Genomic DNA, 17,508 nt, shown 5'->3' with positions numbered 1-17,508 from the left:
CTATGTTGACGTTTCCTACTGTACATCCCTGACCAGCAAGGATTGTGACACTCTCTAACTTTAGTTTAGAAATAGCCTCAGACTCCTTAACACAATGCCCAGGACACTTATTTCCTTTCTTAGAAAGAAACCACGGAAGCAAACCTGTTTACAATTATCACATGGGCAATTGTGGAAAGAAATAATTGATCACATAATAATTGAACTTGTTCTTTTACCTTACAGGGCATTTTAGTAACTTTAATAAGTATTATTTTTCAAGAAATTTATAACCCAAGAGAAGTCAGAGCCTTGATATATTAGCCTGTTTGAGATCTGTAGGGAAAGATTCAATATTAAACCTTCTAAGCTTGACAGTTCCATTTTAGACACGCCCAATTTCCCACACTTCAGCTTTAAGCAACCTGGGGTAGAACAAAGGCTGTGTTCTGCTCCTGTGTGACACCTTCTGAGCATCTATTGTCAGCTCTAACAAGCTGTGTATTGACATTATTCAATATAGCTTATCTACCAAGATGCATTCTAGCCATCTAAACAAGGGGATATGTTTAAACTGGCAATGGAAATGACTAGTGGAGAGTTTATGGTGTCAAAACTTCAGCACTCAGTGTCACTCATTGGCTATGTAGGTGTTGGGAAAATACAAGATGCAACTTTTCAGTTTCCAGGAACCTTGCCATAAAAAGATAATACCCCAGCAGCTTTTAATCAGTCCTTTCTTTCAAAAGAAATCACTTGCGACTCTCCGTACATGTTTACGTGTGCATGTGTTTGTGTGTTTGCTATCTGTCCTATCGCTGCCCTTCCTCTTGCATGCAGTGGGGAAGGACTAGTTTTATATTCCTGTTGAGTTGTGAAGTAGTCATGGATTGCTGCTATTTAGGGTCACGTGTTCTACCATGTCACCTTACTTGACACCACGTGATTGCTTGTGTACAATAATATGCTTGGCCTGCCTGTTCAGCACCAGAAAAATCACACTAGCCTTTACCCTCCCTTCCCTCTGTTTCCTGAAACACCACTGTGCTGGCCTTCAGGGGTGTAACTATCATTACAGAAAGGTCAGAGTAGCTGAAGAAAAGAGGGAAAATGTGAACTTCAGTTTTCCCCATTGTAGAAAGCATCCAGGATGTTCAGCTTGTGAAGTAAGGATTCATGTGGGGTGAGAGGATTTCTTTGGAATATTTTCTGCTCCTAATTTTGTCCCTCTATTTTCACATATATCTCTTTCTGGAAGTTCTGTTTTCTTCTGTTCTACTTCAAGCCATTCATATGGTTTCCTCCAAAGAAAGAACATGGGTTGATGTTTAAATTATTCAATTGAAAGTAACTGAAAATTTGGAATAATGGTGCTAGGGTTTCCAGTGAAAGAACCTATTATGCTTCTACAGTTTCATAGAATAAAGTGGCAAAGAGCGGAGGGGTATGGTCAACTCACTTTGTTCTCGCAGAACAATGCTGGATGGATAAGGAAATTCCCTCTGAGTATTTTCTACCAGTCAGAACTGCAGATCCATCTCTTTGTTATTCTGACTGTCCAGTGGTTAACTATAACATCTGACAGAGAACCAATGACCTTCCAAGAAGAAGCAGCTCTTAGAAGGAATATAGTTTAAACCAAAAGTTACAAATTCAGTTGCCTATGTGTCTGGGTCATGAAATTAATCAGGTGAGAAAGGAATTTTTGGCAAATTGAAGGCCTTATATCTCTTCTAAAGATCTCATTCCTAGATAATAGGGTTTCATGATTAGCTCAGTTCTAGGGGTTGGGACATTTGTATCAAATATGTACAATTTCATTATTAATTTCACTGAGGATACAAGCTAAATGGTGTCCTTTGAGTTAGTAATGCCCTGTGCCACCGTAGCTGATTTTGAGTATATATGGAAATTCAAGCTCAGAGTTGTCTGTTTTTCAACAGGAACCACAATTTCATTTTAAACTTCCCAACTTACTTTTAAAAAAAATTTTTACAGACTGAATTTTGATTAATGAATCAAATGGGATACATCATTTTCATTTCTTTGGTTGTACACAATGCAGATTCATACCACTTGTGCAATCGTACATGGACATAGGGTAATGATGTCTGTCTCATTCCACCATTTTTCATAACCCCACCTCATTTCCCTCTACGTAATCTAAAGTTCCTCCATTCTTCTCTCACCTTCCCCCACCCCTGTTATATATCATCATCCACTTAACAGGGAAAACATTTATTTGGCCTTTGGTTTTTTGGGAAAGTATTCAACATCTCTAGTAATTAGAGAAATGCAAATTAAAGCAATTCTAAGATTTCATCTTACTCCAATTAGAATGACTATTATTAAGAGCACAAACAATAATCGATGTTCGAATGGATGTGGGTGAAAAGGCACACTTTTACATTGCTGTTGGAGTTGCAAATTGGTGCAGCCACTCTGGAAAGCAGTGTGGCAAATCCTCAGAAAACTTGGAATAGACTACCTTTTGACAGAGTTATCCCACTCCTCAGTTTATACCCAAAGGACTTAAAATCACCATACTACAGTGATGCACCCAACTTACTTTTTGCAACTAATTCAAATTTAAAAACAAATAACCTTTGTGTAGACCAACAAAATATGCCTGCAGGTTAAATTTGTCCTATAAACAAGATATGCCTTTTATCTAAATCCGTAAGACACAAGAGGAACATTTTCCTGACTGCCCTAATAAGTTGAGAGAATGTTGCTCTTGTAGCAGGGATAGTAGTACTTCATGGTATAATTAGAATGTCTGCACCTCACATTTTTCCTGAGGTTCTGGTTCGTGGTTATAATCATGGTATCCAGTTTGGTTTAGCATTTTTTTTCTAGATTTTTCGTTTTTTAAGCATAGTGTTATTGATAGCTGCACTTAAACTGGCAGTGCATGTTTGATTGATTTCATTTTTACTTCTAGCTCCAGCCATGCCAAGTGTGGAATGCATGTGCGGTGAACCGAGGTCTCAGTTTAACATGCATTTTAATATAAAAAGTGGATTAGTGATAGTCTATTCTGTCCCTTTCCAAATGCAAGGCAACTAACACCCTAATTCTTTCCTTTCAGTGACATATTAAACATTCTTGTTCATTCTTGTTGAAGTAGATGTTAATGCTTTCTTTCTGGTGTTGATGAGTGAACTGGGTTCTTTTGCTGCTGTTTCTTCTTCCCATTCAGTGAATTTCTGTGTGGTCCTACTCTGGGATGCCAGATACACAGAGCACTAGGTCACCATGGTAGGCAGTGGCAAACATGCAAAATTATTCATTAGAAATTTGTGAACTCTGTATGGCAGACAGTAGTTGGAATGTTGTTGCTATAACCATTTTTTGGTCTCTTATTTATTTTAGTGTTCCATTATGCTTTTTTATTTTGCCATGAATTCTTGGCAGCAATGAACAAGAGCAAAAAAGGTAAAGGCATGTATTTAATAAGAAATTAAATATGAATTTTTATTTCTTAAGAGATTGATGAAAGTGAAACTTGTATGAAATATTTATTGGCAATTATTATCCACCAGGGGGATTATTATGATACTGGTGACCACATCAACCAGAGTCATAAATACGCTAAGGAAGCATTAGCATATATTTCAAAGTTGATATTTACTTCCAGAAGACTATGCTATTGACAAAGGCATAACACTACAGCTGTAGGAAGTGCACATTCTGTGAACGTGACTTTTCATTTAGATCAGATGACTTTCTAATTTCTTTTATTATTTGATACCAAAGTGCCCTGTGAATATACTAAAAGTCAAGCAATGACTTTAATGTGATAGTGTCATTAGCAGAACTTCACAAAGATTTAAAGGGTGCACAGATTCTTTTATCCTCTGTGTCAACAAATGCTTTCAAGTAGGAAATGAATTAAGGGATATTCCATAATAGTTCGTTATTTAACAGCTCCATGAATTGAATCAAAATCATCTGTCAAGGAATAACATCAGGCAGTATTGTGAATGAAATGTCACAATTATTCAACTAAATAAATTTTGTTAAATATATCAATTTGAATAGGAAATGTTTGGGGTTTTTGGAGAAAATGTGAGTACAGATTTCAGAACAGTGAAAGGTGGCAGAAAATGTTTTTAATAAATTAAGAGGCCATGCAGCAAAAATATTTCTAAAATTGGCAGTGGTGCATGAATACTTTATAATTGCATTTAAACAGTCATTCGATCTATCAATGAAAATCAAAGCTGTAGAGTTAAAAATACTGTTTTCACATATATCAACTTAGAGTAAAAACTAATTTTTCTTATGATGAAGGTAGTATTAAAAAAAAATCAACATGGCAATACATGCTCACCCCTCTTAGTTATCCAGTATCAGTTTATTTTGGAAATGTTTGAATGTTTTGTGAGCTACTTTATAAAACAAGCTAAATGATTTATGACAGAGATGGTAGTAAATTATTTTTTTAAAAAGTAGGCCTTCTAACTTTTGGATTTATTTTATTCAAAGTTACTTGGAAACATTTAATCAGAATATTTAACACAGTGTGTTTTAGTTAACATTTTCATCTCTGACCAAAAGATCTGACAAGAACAACTTAAGAGGAGGAACAATTTATTTGGGGCTCACCATTTCAGAAGTCTCGGTCCACAGACAGTGGGCTCCATAGGTCTAGGTCTAAGGTGAGGCAGAACATAATGGTGGAAGGCCATAGCAGAGGAAACAGCTTAGGATATGGCAAGCAGGAAGCAGAGAGAGAGAGCTCTGCTCACCAGGAACAAAATGTAAACCCCCAAAGACATGCCCCCAGTCACCTACCTCCTCCAGTCTCACACCCTCCCTGCCTGCAGTTACCACCCAGTTAGCAGGCACCAGTGGATTAATCCACTGCTTAGGTCACACTTCTTGATTAATTAGGTCACACTTCTTGTAATCATTTCATCTCTGTAAATATGTGCATTGTCTCACACATGAACTTTGAGGGACACCTCATATCCAAACCATAATTAATATGAATTTCAAACACCTGAAGCTTTTCAAGTATTTGCAAGACAGGAAAATTGATTTCAAAGGAAGGGAGAAACCTACTAAATACAGACAAGAACAAAAGCCCAAATTGTTAACTTTGCTATTCCGAGTGTGGTCCCAAGTAACGTTGGCATCACCTAGGAACTTGTTAGAAATACAATCTCTTCTATCCCCGATGTACTGCATCAGAATCTTCATTTTCGTAGGATTCATATTAAAATCTGAAAGAGTTCTCATTTAGAAATTTGGCAATTATGCTTGGAAATATCTTGACACATGGCAAAAATGCTTTGCTGATATGTTTTTATTAATTAGAAAATTTATATTTTCTGCAAGATTGACAGGAGATTAAAAAAACTATGAAGTTGCATTATCTAAAACTGGCAAAGCATATAAAGTAATTATAATAGAGAATAAACTATAATCATAAATAATCATAGAGATTTGATGATTATTGAAGAAAAGTATCTAAATGGAGGCAACAGTATAATGTGCATGAAAATATTTGTTCTGAAATATTTACACATCCTTAAGATAAAAGTTAGATTAACATTCATTTTTCAGAAATTGCTCTAAGCTTAACAGATACCTCAGCTTCTGAGGAGAAAATTTTTCTCAAGAAAAACATTCTGATCTATGGAAGAGTCAGCTAATGGGATAAATCATTAAAATCTATTAAATATAAAATGCAACACTGAAGGTGAGCATGAAATTTCATTTAAAAATTAAAACAATATGGGTATATTAATAAAAAAGTTTGTTAAGAAAAATTGCCATTGACAAGATATTAGGGATAGGTATGACTAAAAAACTGAGTAGAAATGTTAATGTTGAAATATTCTATTTTTATTTTTACTTTTGCCTATAATATTAATAATCAATACATTAAGTTTTATAGTAGTCAAGACTGTCAACTGAGAACACAAATCAGCCTGGTTGAGAATAAATAATATTACATTTATTTGGGGCTATTTAGGATTGCAACCTGGAAAACAAGAGATTCAAGCAGTCTTGAAAATGTGCTCAGAAGTTTTACAAATTGGCAGCTCTATTTATGGTTTTAAACAACAAGGTGGGTAGAAGTTGCATCACTTTTTAGTCAGGAATTATGATTGGTGCTGGCAAAAGTTAAGCTGTCAGCAGGGCCAGGTGGCACACACCTATAATCCCAGCAGGTTGGGAGACTGAGGCAGAAGGATCACAAGTTCAAAGCCAGCCTCAGCAAAAGCAAGACACTAAGCAAGTCAGTGAGACCCTGTCTCTAAACGAAATACAAAATAGGACTGAGGATGTGGCTCAGTGGTTGAGTACCCTCGATTTCAATCCACAGTACCATCAGCATGCCCTCCCCCCAAAAGTTAAAATGTCTTGTAATTAAGAGGCTGAATGTGGTTTCAGTATGAGTAGTTTAGGGGAAGCCTTCTAATGCAGAGAGGTTACAGAAGGCAAGGAATATCAGGAAACTGTGGTTTGACCCAGTCCAAAGATCAGCTCTTAACATGGGTGGGTGTGAGAAGGGGATGCTTCTACCGCCAAGTTCAGAGGTTCATCTACTGAAGTGTCTGAGACCTGTTTTAACAATGCCTCCCAACTCTGTTTTCATTGCCCAAGTCAGTGCTTGCTCCATGTTTATTTTCTTCCTGGACAAGACAATACAGTTGTATTTGCTTTTACATGGATATATATTTATCTCCATCTCATACTTTTTGAAATTATATTTTGAAAATTATTTTGAAAATAATTTTGAATGGAATTAGTTTTGGGGGTCCAACTTGATAGTTGATAACATCTTTTCTAAAAATTATTTCATTTGAAATTATCCCTCAAAATTTATTCTGGTTTGTACAATAGGTTATAATGTAGAACAGCATTAGTTTGTTTTCATTGGTTCCTTTCATCTTACCCTTACAAAAATACTCCTGATATGTTTTGTTTAATAGTTGAGTTATTGATGTTAGTTTTCTTAAATATGAAATACCTGGTGAAAGTCTTCAAAGGATCATTTTTATGGGCTTGAGTAAGTTACTTTCTCATGTAGGGACAATAAACCTCTGGTTTTGAGGGATGGGAGAAAGGAGATGATAGAGAAGAGAGACGGGTGGTTTCAGAATGGCATAAAAATTCTCTAAAAATAAATTCATTTATATTAGCTCTCTGTTTAATATGCCTTCATATCCACAGCCAGTTGTGCCAGGGCAAAGGGATAGGCTGCAGACAGACCAAAGGAAGTACCTGGACACAGCAGGGGAAATCTTACTGGAGCTCAGGACTGCTCCAACAGGAGTTCCGTGGTGACATGCTGACAGTTCCTGGCCCTTGGTTCCTCAAGGTCTTTGCCAAGCAGTGCCTCCTTTCTCTCATGGTGTTTTGTCCAGTGGCGGCTGGGTTGGGCAAGGGACACACATTCTTTCCACAGTGCCCTCAGTTCTGCCCTGTCTCACTCAGAGAGGGATTTTATATTAGGCTGCAAGAAGCAGTGACATTGGCAGTATGAGCATGCTTGTCTGACCAGCATCCCAAGGAGCAACTCTTTCAGCACACATGCAAGAAAGTAGCTTTCTAGAGATAACACTGACTCTCCCTAGTTCCTGGTGTCCTAAGAGAGAGCCAGAGTCCTTCAAGATAACATGTATCTGGACCTTCTGGCCCAGGCTTGTGCTCATTGTTCCCCTGCTTGGCTAGGTCTTTTGAAGACAGAAAGGAGCATGTTTGTTTATAATCTCCCTTTTCTTTTCTTTCTTTTTTTTTTTTTTTTGAATATACAATCTTGAGTTTTATGCTCTGCAAAAATACAAGGCAAATGGAAGTGCTTTGCAACTTGGAAATTGAAATCAATTTTACAAAAGATTTTTTTCATGCAAAAAAAAAAAATGCAAGAGACTATCCCACCACTTGCTCCTATCAGTCTGTCTCTCCATTCCCACAGTCTCCAAAGCAATGACTTCCCTCACAGCCAAATCCCTTTCTCCCTTCTCAGCCCCCACAAAGAGACAATGTTTGGACGCAGAAGGCAGTTTTCTGACGTTTTCTTTCTTTAAGCTCTTCAGAGTTGATCTCTGTCTGTCTGAATCTACATCATGCACAACCATAGAAACGAAATCTCCCTTTTCTTTAGAGACAATACAGTACCACATTTGTGTGTTGTACTTGATGCCGTCTCTGCTGTGGTGACCCTGGTCTAAGCCTCCAGCATTTCTCAACTAGACTACTGAAGCAGCCTACAATTAATCTCTTTCCTACTGCCACATTAGGTCAATGTTAACATAGCAGCCAGGGGACATTCTCCTGTTGCAAGTCCAGTTTATAACATTCTTCTGATGGCCGAAGTCCTATGCTGTCCCTCACCTTTACTCCCTTCCAGATTGTACAAGAGTGAACATGGTCATGTGACATTCAATCACTTACATTGTATTTGGTTTCATCTCACCTGCTCTTTGGACAGGTGTTTGGTTTGGCCAGTTCATGTTCCCTTGCAGTTGTGGGGAATATATTTTTCCTTCCCATTTTAATATATATCATTATTAACCAGTCATTTCTCCCTTTGATAGATTGGTTATCAGTGTTTGTTTTCCCATAGATTTTTATCTTCCTAATCTAGGATTTTCCTTTCTGGCTCCCAGTCAGTGAACATTAGAGCAATACAGACCTGTTAGAATATGATTATGAGCAAAATGCATTATCACATAGTTTTACTCATAGTTTTACTGAGTTACGAGCATCATATGATTTCCATTCATAGCTCACAATGTTGTTTGTTCTGAACTTTTCAATTATCTCTATTATGAATCATCTGTGTGGATACTTTTGTTGTTGTATCAGGGATTGAACCCAGGAACACTTAACCACTGAGCCACATCCCTATCCACCTTTCTATATTTTATTTAAAAACAGGGTCTCTTGGAATTACTTAGGTATCACTTAATTGCTGAGCCTGGCTTTGAACTCTTGATCCTCCTGCCTCAGCCTCCTGAGCCACTGGGATCACAGGAGAGTGCCACTGTGCCTGGCCTGTGTGTACGTTTTAGAGTTGATTCTCCCACAAAGATGGTCTTCCAAGGGTGATATAGCCAATGCCAGTCTTTTGATATTCCAATCTTTAAGAGAAACTGTTTTCTCTATCTTGTATTTGTACAATGGAATACATTCTGCTTTTCAGATGCATAATTATTTTACTTATTCAACCTTCAGTTTCTGCTGCATGCTATAGATGGAGCACGCTTGGGATTCAGATTTATTTGCAGGGTACCATTAATCATATACCACCTTTGTGCTATTTTTAAAAAATGCACCCTATCCTGTGGGAGGACATAATTTTGTGTCAGCTTCCATGGCCTGATAAGCAGAACATGGATGATTTCAGACATCCCTTTAGTCCCTGGACAAGGGACCCTTGGGCAATGAACAACCTACACAACAGTTTATGGCAGGTCTGGAGAGGAAAGTCATTTCATCTACCCTTAAAGGCCCTCAGTACTACCAGAAATTATCTCAGGATATAGCTTGTGGTTTGGATTTTTTTCCTCTTGTTAGAGCTAAAGGAAAGGCCTGAATACATAGATGTTTCTCATAAATACTTGCAGGAATGGAATGTCCAATTTAGAAATATCAGGATAGTATATTCCAGAAACCAGCATGTGCACTTTCAGTCACTTTTATCTGGCTGTTGCAAAACTTTTCCTTTGAACTGAAAGGGGAATAAAAACAAAATAATGCCAACAAATAATAAAAACAAAAACAATGCCAACAACAACAACAACAACAGAAAACGATTCACACAGGGGTGGGGATGAATACCCACGCTTGATGAATTAAATTGCAAATGGATTTGCGTTGTAAATATTAAAATGCTACGCAATTATATAATTTCATTTGAGGAACTAGGTAACTGATTGCTTTCGGAGATACAAATCTCCATAACACACCACAATGAAAGGACATTTTTTGAAATATGCATGATGATAAAGATGCTTTGATTTCAGGCATCTATTCAGCCTCTTTGCAGGTCTCTCTGTGGAGAAGCGGTTTTTCTTGCTAGCAGATATGTCAGAGGATCTATTTGAACTTCACTGATACCTTTTTAACACTCTTTCAGCCAAGACTGGGCAGATCTTTGTCTATCTATTATGTAAAAAGAGATGTCATTTGAAGTCAAACCAATATCTCAGAACAGAAACCAATCACTTGGAGTTTCTGACACCTTCTTTCCATCAGTGAGATGAAGAATGGGACTTTATCATCCTTCTATTCGAAACTGAGACATACTGATAACTTTACCAGAATATCAATGACTTCCTAATGGACACAGCACCTGCTCAACCCAGCTTTTCTCTAGTAGGCTTTTGGCACGAGAATGCCCCTTGAAGACCTCTAATTATGGAAGGTGTAATTGGAAAAGAGACCCAGCCACGGTGTCTGAAATCCACTGATACCTTTGTACTGGGGCCACACTTTCTTATAGCTGCTTCCAGGTAATAACTGAGCTTGGTAGGGGTACTAAGGCAGAACCATTCCTGGGAGACATGGGATTTCCCTCATGGGCAACTCTAGTTCAGGGACTCTCTGAAAACCTCACAGATCTTTACTAGAGAGGAAACTGGTGTAGAATACTTCTTCCAAACATTCCTTCTCTCTTTCCATCCCTTGGAGTCAGACTTACATCATGGTCCGATGGCTTTTCAGGACTTTCTGTATTTCCCTGACAGCATCCTCACAAATTTATTTCCATTCTGGCATCTGCTTGTTGGACAACTGAACTAACATAGGACCCGACCATGTCTTTGTCTTTGCAGCACCAACGCAGAGTTTTGCTTGAGGAGAAGACCTGGAGCAGACAGCCATTGCTGTACTGTTGGTGATGCTGAGGGCACCCTTTTCCCAGTTTGACCTAATTGCTTCCTCTGTTGCTTTTTTTGCCCCTTTAAACCCCAACCCTGAGTCATGCCTGTACTCTGGAAAACCATATCTGCCATGTCTGTCTATAGGCCTGTCTGTTCACTGACCAAAATACATTGCCATCAATTTACCTTTTTGCTATGTCGTCTGAATGTCCTAACTGGGAATATCATGTTATCTTAATCTTGTCTATGTCCTTGACTGGAATGAATCCCTGGGTTGGCTGGTCTCAGCCCATAGAATCTCCACCCAGGGGTAACATTTGTCAACAGAGGGATTGATTTGATCTTTTAAAATGGAGAACTTCACTAAACTCTGTAAGCAGGACTTTATTAAGTGTTTATTATGTCCCAGGCACTGTGCTAATTTATATACATGTCTTATTTTCTTCAATTCCTCACAAGGACTGCAGCAGGCAAGTATAATATTGTCCCATTTTACAAGTGAACAGCCTATCAGAGATCTCATGCTGAATGATGGAGCCAGATAGTGTGACCTCAGAATTTTTGCTCTTGCTTTTAATTTTTATACCATATTGCCTCACAATTAAAAGTTCTGTGACCTTGAATAATTCATTGAGTCATGGTAGAGCTGATACTTCACATACACAAAAGGAAGCAAATAATAATATCTGCCCTTTATTGAGTTCCTTATATTTTTGTCATTTTATATAGCACACTATATTATTTAGTTCCCTGGGTCCTTGTCTTAGTTATCTATTGCTGTATAACAAAATATTATAGAATTTAGCAGCATCAAACAATAACAATTTTTATTTCTTGTAAGTCTACGATTTGACATTTGGGTGCTTCTTCTGTCTCTCCTGGCATCACTGTGGCTGCTGTATCTGATAGCTCTACAGGGGTTGGAGTTTCCAAAAAGGTCTCAGTCACACATCTGGATGTTGGGGCAGACTTAGGTTCTCTGGGGGTCTCTTTCCTGTGGCCTCTCAGCATTCACATGAGTAGATTGATCTTTTCACAGCATGATGACCTCAGGGTTCAAGATGGTGAAAGTGGAAACTTGGAAGCACCATATTATAGGTTAGGTTTTCAGACACATAAAATTTTTTTTTGGCGGGGGGATACCTAGGATTGAACTCAGGGGAACTTAACCACTAAGCCACATCCCCAGCCCTATTTTGTATTTTATTTAGAGACAGGGTCTCACTGAGTTGCTTAAAGCCTCACTTTTGCTGAGCCTGGCTTTGAACTTGGGATCCTCCTGCCTCAATCTCCAGAGCCGCTGAGGTTACAGGTGTGTGCTGCCATGCCTGGCTCAGACCCACAAATCTTACTTCCTCTGCTGCTTCCTGTGGTCAGGGTAAGTCACAAGGCCAGCCTTGAGGAGAGGACCAGCAATGCCACCTTGAAATATATTATTGTATCTACTGTATTAAAGGTGAGGAAACTTAAGTAGAGGAGTCAATTAAAATCCAGATCTCTGATTGCCTTGATGGTTGCCTTTCCACTCTGTCATGCTTCCAGCTTATCCAGTGTCGATGTCAGAATTGAACAAGTCTGGCAATAGGAAGATAACTGCAGATTTGACTATGCCATTCGACGTCAGATTCCTCTCAGTTGTATATTAGATGAGTGTTTATTCATGTTTATTAAGTGGAAGGAACTGTTTCAAGGCATGGATTATAGCTTAATGAAATAATAGAATTGGATTTTGAACATAGACCAATTCATTACTCTTTTTATCATATCAAGGGATGGCAAATATGTGGCACTCATATCCTATCCCAGAATGCACTGATTGGTAAAAATTGCCACACAGGATGAAATCTATTTGAAATCCCTGCACTGAATCATATCTAACTTTATCTTTAGGTAATATATCAGAGAAATCATTGATCATTTTCTTCTTACAGTAGGGGATCATACTCTGCCCAACTCAAATCCCTAAAATCTATAAACTTGGGGTACTTTGTTGTCAAAAATCTTTTTCCTTTTCTAAGTTATGAATTCCCTATTCTGGGTTAGGCACTGTTAGGCGCTTCTGGCCACTATTCCATGAATCATCTTTTGATTGTGCTCTCTCATCTTTGGCCTCTTTCTTTTTCATCTTTTACTCACTTTCTTCTTTTTCTTCCATATCAATCTCTCTCTCTCTCAGAGGCATAATTAGTACCTCCTGCATTTAGAAATGAAACCTGCAGAGTGCACTATTATACTGCAAATAATGAATTCACCCAAATTGCAGTAAATTTGCCATTTGGTAAGAAATGTAATGCTCTGCACATCTTGCAATGAATAAATCAAGAGAAACTATTGTTGAGTTTGTTTCATGATTCCTGCAACCATTGTGAGTTTTGATCAAAGCAGTTACTTAATGCTTTTCTTCCCAGCCACACCTTATCACCATAAAGAATGCAAACTTTAGAAGGATGTCCATTGCTTTCCGTTATGCAAAAGAAAACATTTTCATTGAATCCCCCAGATCTGTTTGTATACAATCACTGCTGACTTCAATCAATAATTCAGGGATGCGAAGATGGTTAAGGTATCTGAAAAAAAAAATTAAAATTTTCATTCATCAGAAAGTTCACAGAGACAAAATGGACCACATGTGTATTTATGTGACGTACGAATGAAGCTAATCATGCAATCTCAATTATATTACAGATATGCTTTTGACTCCATGATTTTCCTGTCTTAATGAAAATGGAGATTTACTTTCCCTGCCACTTTCCCTAAATCATAGGAATCAAAGTGAATCCCAGGGATTATGTTATCTAGTTCCATATCTCTTGAACTCCATATTCTGGAGTGGGGGAAAAAGGAGGAAGTACCTAGTGATACTATACTACTATCCTGGTCAGATGGGTGTTTCTATTTTTAAGTATCATTAGGAATCCCAGGACCTCTTCACAGCATCCCAGTGTGCATAGCTAGAAGTTCTTCTTTGCTTGTGTTTCTATGCAATTTTAATTATTATGAAGGGATGAGAGGGGAATAAAACCTTTAGCTCTCAGCCTGTTACACAAAGAAATTAATTATTATTTCCTTTGGTCCCTCTGCAAGCAAGGAAAAGACTCTAAAGAAAGGAATAAAAATATATTGAGTTCACAATTGTTTGGAATGAAATCTACTTGACATAAATTCAATTAGTCATTTATGTGGGGCAAATGGATTTCCATGTGTGGCAGTAGAACTGGTCATGTCTATTGAATCAGCCACGGGAAGTCCACCCACTCTTATTTTTCACCTGTAACTATGTTTATTTTTTTTAACCTGGGTAGATTTAACATATAGAAGTTAATCATTGTATATTTATAAAGTTGTCTGTTTACTTCCAGAGAGATCTTAGTATTTTGTGTTCTCTGGAATAAGTTATAATAAATATGCATAATTTGCCAAATCTAAAATCTCTCTCTCTCTCTCTCTCTCTCTCTCTCTCTCTCTCTCTCTCTCTCTCTCTCTCTCTCTCTCTCTCTCTCTCTCTCTCTCTCACTTTTTATCTCACACACACATGCAATGCATGGAGATGCTTCATGCAACGATTTCCATGTGTATGGCAAAGTGGAACATGGGTGCAAAACTGAACTAATTATCCAGCACATAATAGCCAGGAAATGCTGGGTGTTGGCCATTCCTGTGGCACTATAGCTGGTTAGAAGGGAAACTATCACTTAGTGTACATTAGTACATTTTGAGGAGATGCTTCAAAGAAATACATCTCTAGGATGTTTCAACCAGCATAATGTACAATAATAAACACATGGTCATAAAAACTTTCATGTATGCTGCATTGATCATAGGGTATAGGAAGGCGAGTCAAATCTATCTTCATCTTATACGGATCATAGAATTCACTCTAATTTCTTTTTTTTTTTTTTTTTTTTTTTTTTTTTTTTCTGTATCTTTTAAGGTCTTTGAGGCCAGGGGAAAGCCTGCCCAGGTCTGTTCTCTTTTCCACCTGCTCATCAAACATGGCCATCATCAGCATGTTTGCCTTGTCAAAGATGGATCACACTGAAAACGCTCAGGACTTACTATGCTACCACAGGTGCTACCTCCATTCATACATCTAATCAGATATACTAATTTGTGTTTTTTTCATTGTTAATAAAAGCAACAAACTCAATCATCATTGAGAGGTAGCATAAAGTAAATTCAAATATAAATGTGTGGTGTGATGTGCATGATCCTATTCACTCATAAAGGTATGACTATATATACTTAAGAAGTAGGAAGTTTTTATCTTTTCTGCTTGCTTTTCTTCTGCAGTGTCTTTTGTCTTACCCTTGGCATCCTTTGTAATACACCTGTGTGGGAGATCACAGGTTCAATAGAAAAGGAGCAGGAACAGGGAAGAAATAGGAAAGGCATTTAAAATGTTATCAAGTTATGAATGCCAACATCTTTCCCTGTTGTGCAGAATAGGCACAGCTGGTGCATATGTGAACATGTCTGTGTATGTGATTTTTGATTCATTTGCTCCTCTAATTAGGCAAACACAAGAATTTTTTCCAATGTATGTGGTCAGAGCCGAAGGCATGATTGATGTTTTGCACACAGGCTTCTTTTTGCATGAGTGCCCATGTCCCTCTTCTGTCTTGCTCTCTGAGGTGCACTCCCATTCTTCTGGAAGAATAGCTCCTGAGGGAGCAGTCTTAGTTCTTCTATGCTTTCTCAATAGCTTTTGGATCGCCTCGAATTGGTGCTTCTTTTAGGGCTTTGTGTGGGGGATCAAAGAGTCTCCTTTTTTTTTTTTTTTTTTTTTTTTGAGTGCTGTGAGGGTACAGTACCTTGAAGCCAGATCGGAGCCCTTTCCTGGGTCATTTCTTGGCCAGTGAGTTGGTCTGATTGCTTTGAGTGATGCATGTGAGGAGTACTTGGATGGCCTGGCAGCACATCAAGGATGTAGAACAGGAGCTGGTGGCAGATGGTGAAATAGAAGAAAAAGAGAAAGGAAAATAGGATGCTAATCCAGTCCTTAGTTTCTTTTCCCACCCCAAAGGGTGCCTTGGGCATTAACTAAAGATTGATGTAATCTATAAGAACATATTGGGCAAGGGACAGGCAGGTCAGGGCCAGAAATGAACAGCACAGTATTCTTCTACAGGATGGTAAGTGAGCTTGTGCAAGGTTTGGAGTTCATCAACCTTGGGTTGAAATCGTAGCACCACTCTTCCTTTCTTCCTTGCACAAGGTACCTTCTTCATTTTTCAGTGCCAGGAACTCTCTTCTACCTTCTGCATAATGACTATTCATGCATTGGGTCTCATATTCAATACTGTATCTTCCAAGATCTCTCCCCAGAGCCTTTGGTCCAGGCTGGCTCTTCCCCCTCCAATTGCAGCCTGCCCCAGCTCCCCAGCTCACATGCATCATTCTTGCAAGAGGGCAAAGGTTTACTGGTCCTTTTCACCACTCCGTCTTTACCATCCAACAGAGTGGCTTGTGACTGACAAGTTCTTACATTCTAATTGTTGAATGAAGAATTTAAATTAATCTCAGAGAACCTCAGTTTCTTCCACCACAAAAAAGGGCTTAATCATTCCAATCCTGACTCATTTGACAGATTAACATATATAGAGTGCTAATGTGGAGCTTGGAAGACAGAAAAGTGTCATTAAAATTTATTGCATCTCAATTGTCTCTCCCACATTTTTATTGGTGCATTATATTTGCACATAATGGTAGAATTTGTAATTTGTGGCTACATCTTTGTACATGCATACAATATAACAATATAATTCAACTAATACCACTCCCTAGCACCCCTCTATCCCTTCCCTCCCATTGGTCCCTTTCCTCTGTTTTGTTGATCTCCCTTTGATTTTCTTGAGATCCCTGTACCCCACTTTTATTTTCTAGGTTCCACATATGAAAGAAAGTATAAGACCCTTGACCTGAGTTTGTCTTGTTTCACTTAACGTTAATGGTCTCTGGTTCCAACCATTTCTCGCAAATGACACAATTTCATTCTGAAAAAATAAAAAAACCTCCATTATTGTTATTCCATTTTTTTTATCTATTCTCCATTGCTGGATACCAACACTAATTCTATAGTTATAGCTGTTGTGAATTGTGTTGCTATAAACATGGGTATGCATGAATCATTATAGTGTGATGACGTTAATTGTTTAGGATAAATACTGAGGAGTGGTAGAACTGGGTCATATGGTAGTTCCATGCTTAGTCTTTTGAGAGAGACCTCCACACTGATTTCCATAGTGGTTGTATGAATTTACAGTCCCACTGACATTGTGAGATTGTTCCTTTTTCTCCACATCCTCTTCTGAATTTATTATTATTTATATTCTTGATAACTGCCATTCTGACATGTATCTCATTAATTCTAAGATGTGATTTCCCCTCTACTACCAGTGTTATTATCTCTGAACTTGGAAAGCATCTTTCAATTGAGAGGATGTCATAGGTTACTAATCTGCATTTTTCTTTCTTTTTGACATGTTGTAAATAATGGTGCATCTTAGCTCTAACGAAATTCAGTGTTGCTTTTGGTCCCTAACTGGAAATGGTTGTAGCTTTGACATTTCTAAGTTTTATATTTAGGTATATGGTATCTGTGCTTTAAAAAAATACAATAAATAACTATAAAGTAAAGGGGAGATTAAATATTATAAAAACACAGATTTATAGAATGCATTTT

This window comes from Sciurus vulgaris, assembly GCF_902686455.1.
Source record: "Sciurus vulgaris genome assembly, chromosome: 3".
NCBI lineage: Eukaryota > Metazoa > Chordata > Mammalia > Rodentia > Sciuridae > Sciurus > Sciurus vulgaris.
Note: the sequence above shows the minus strand (reverse complement) of the source record.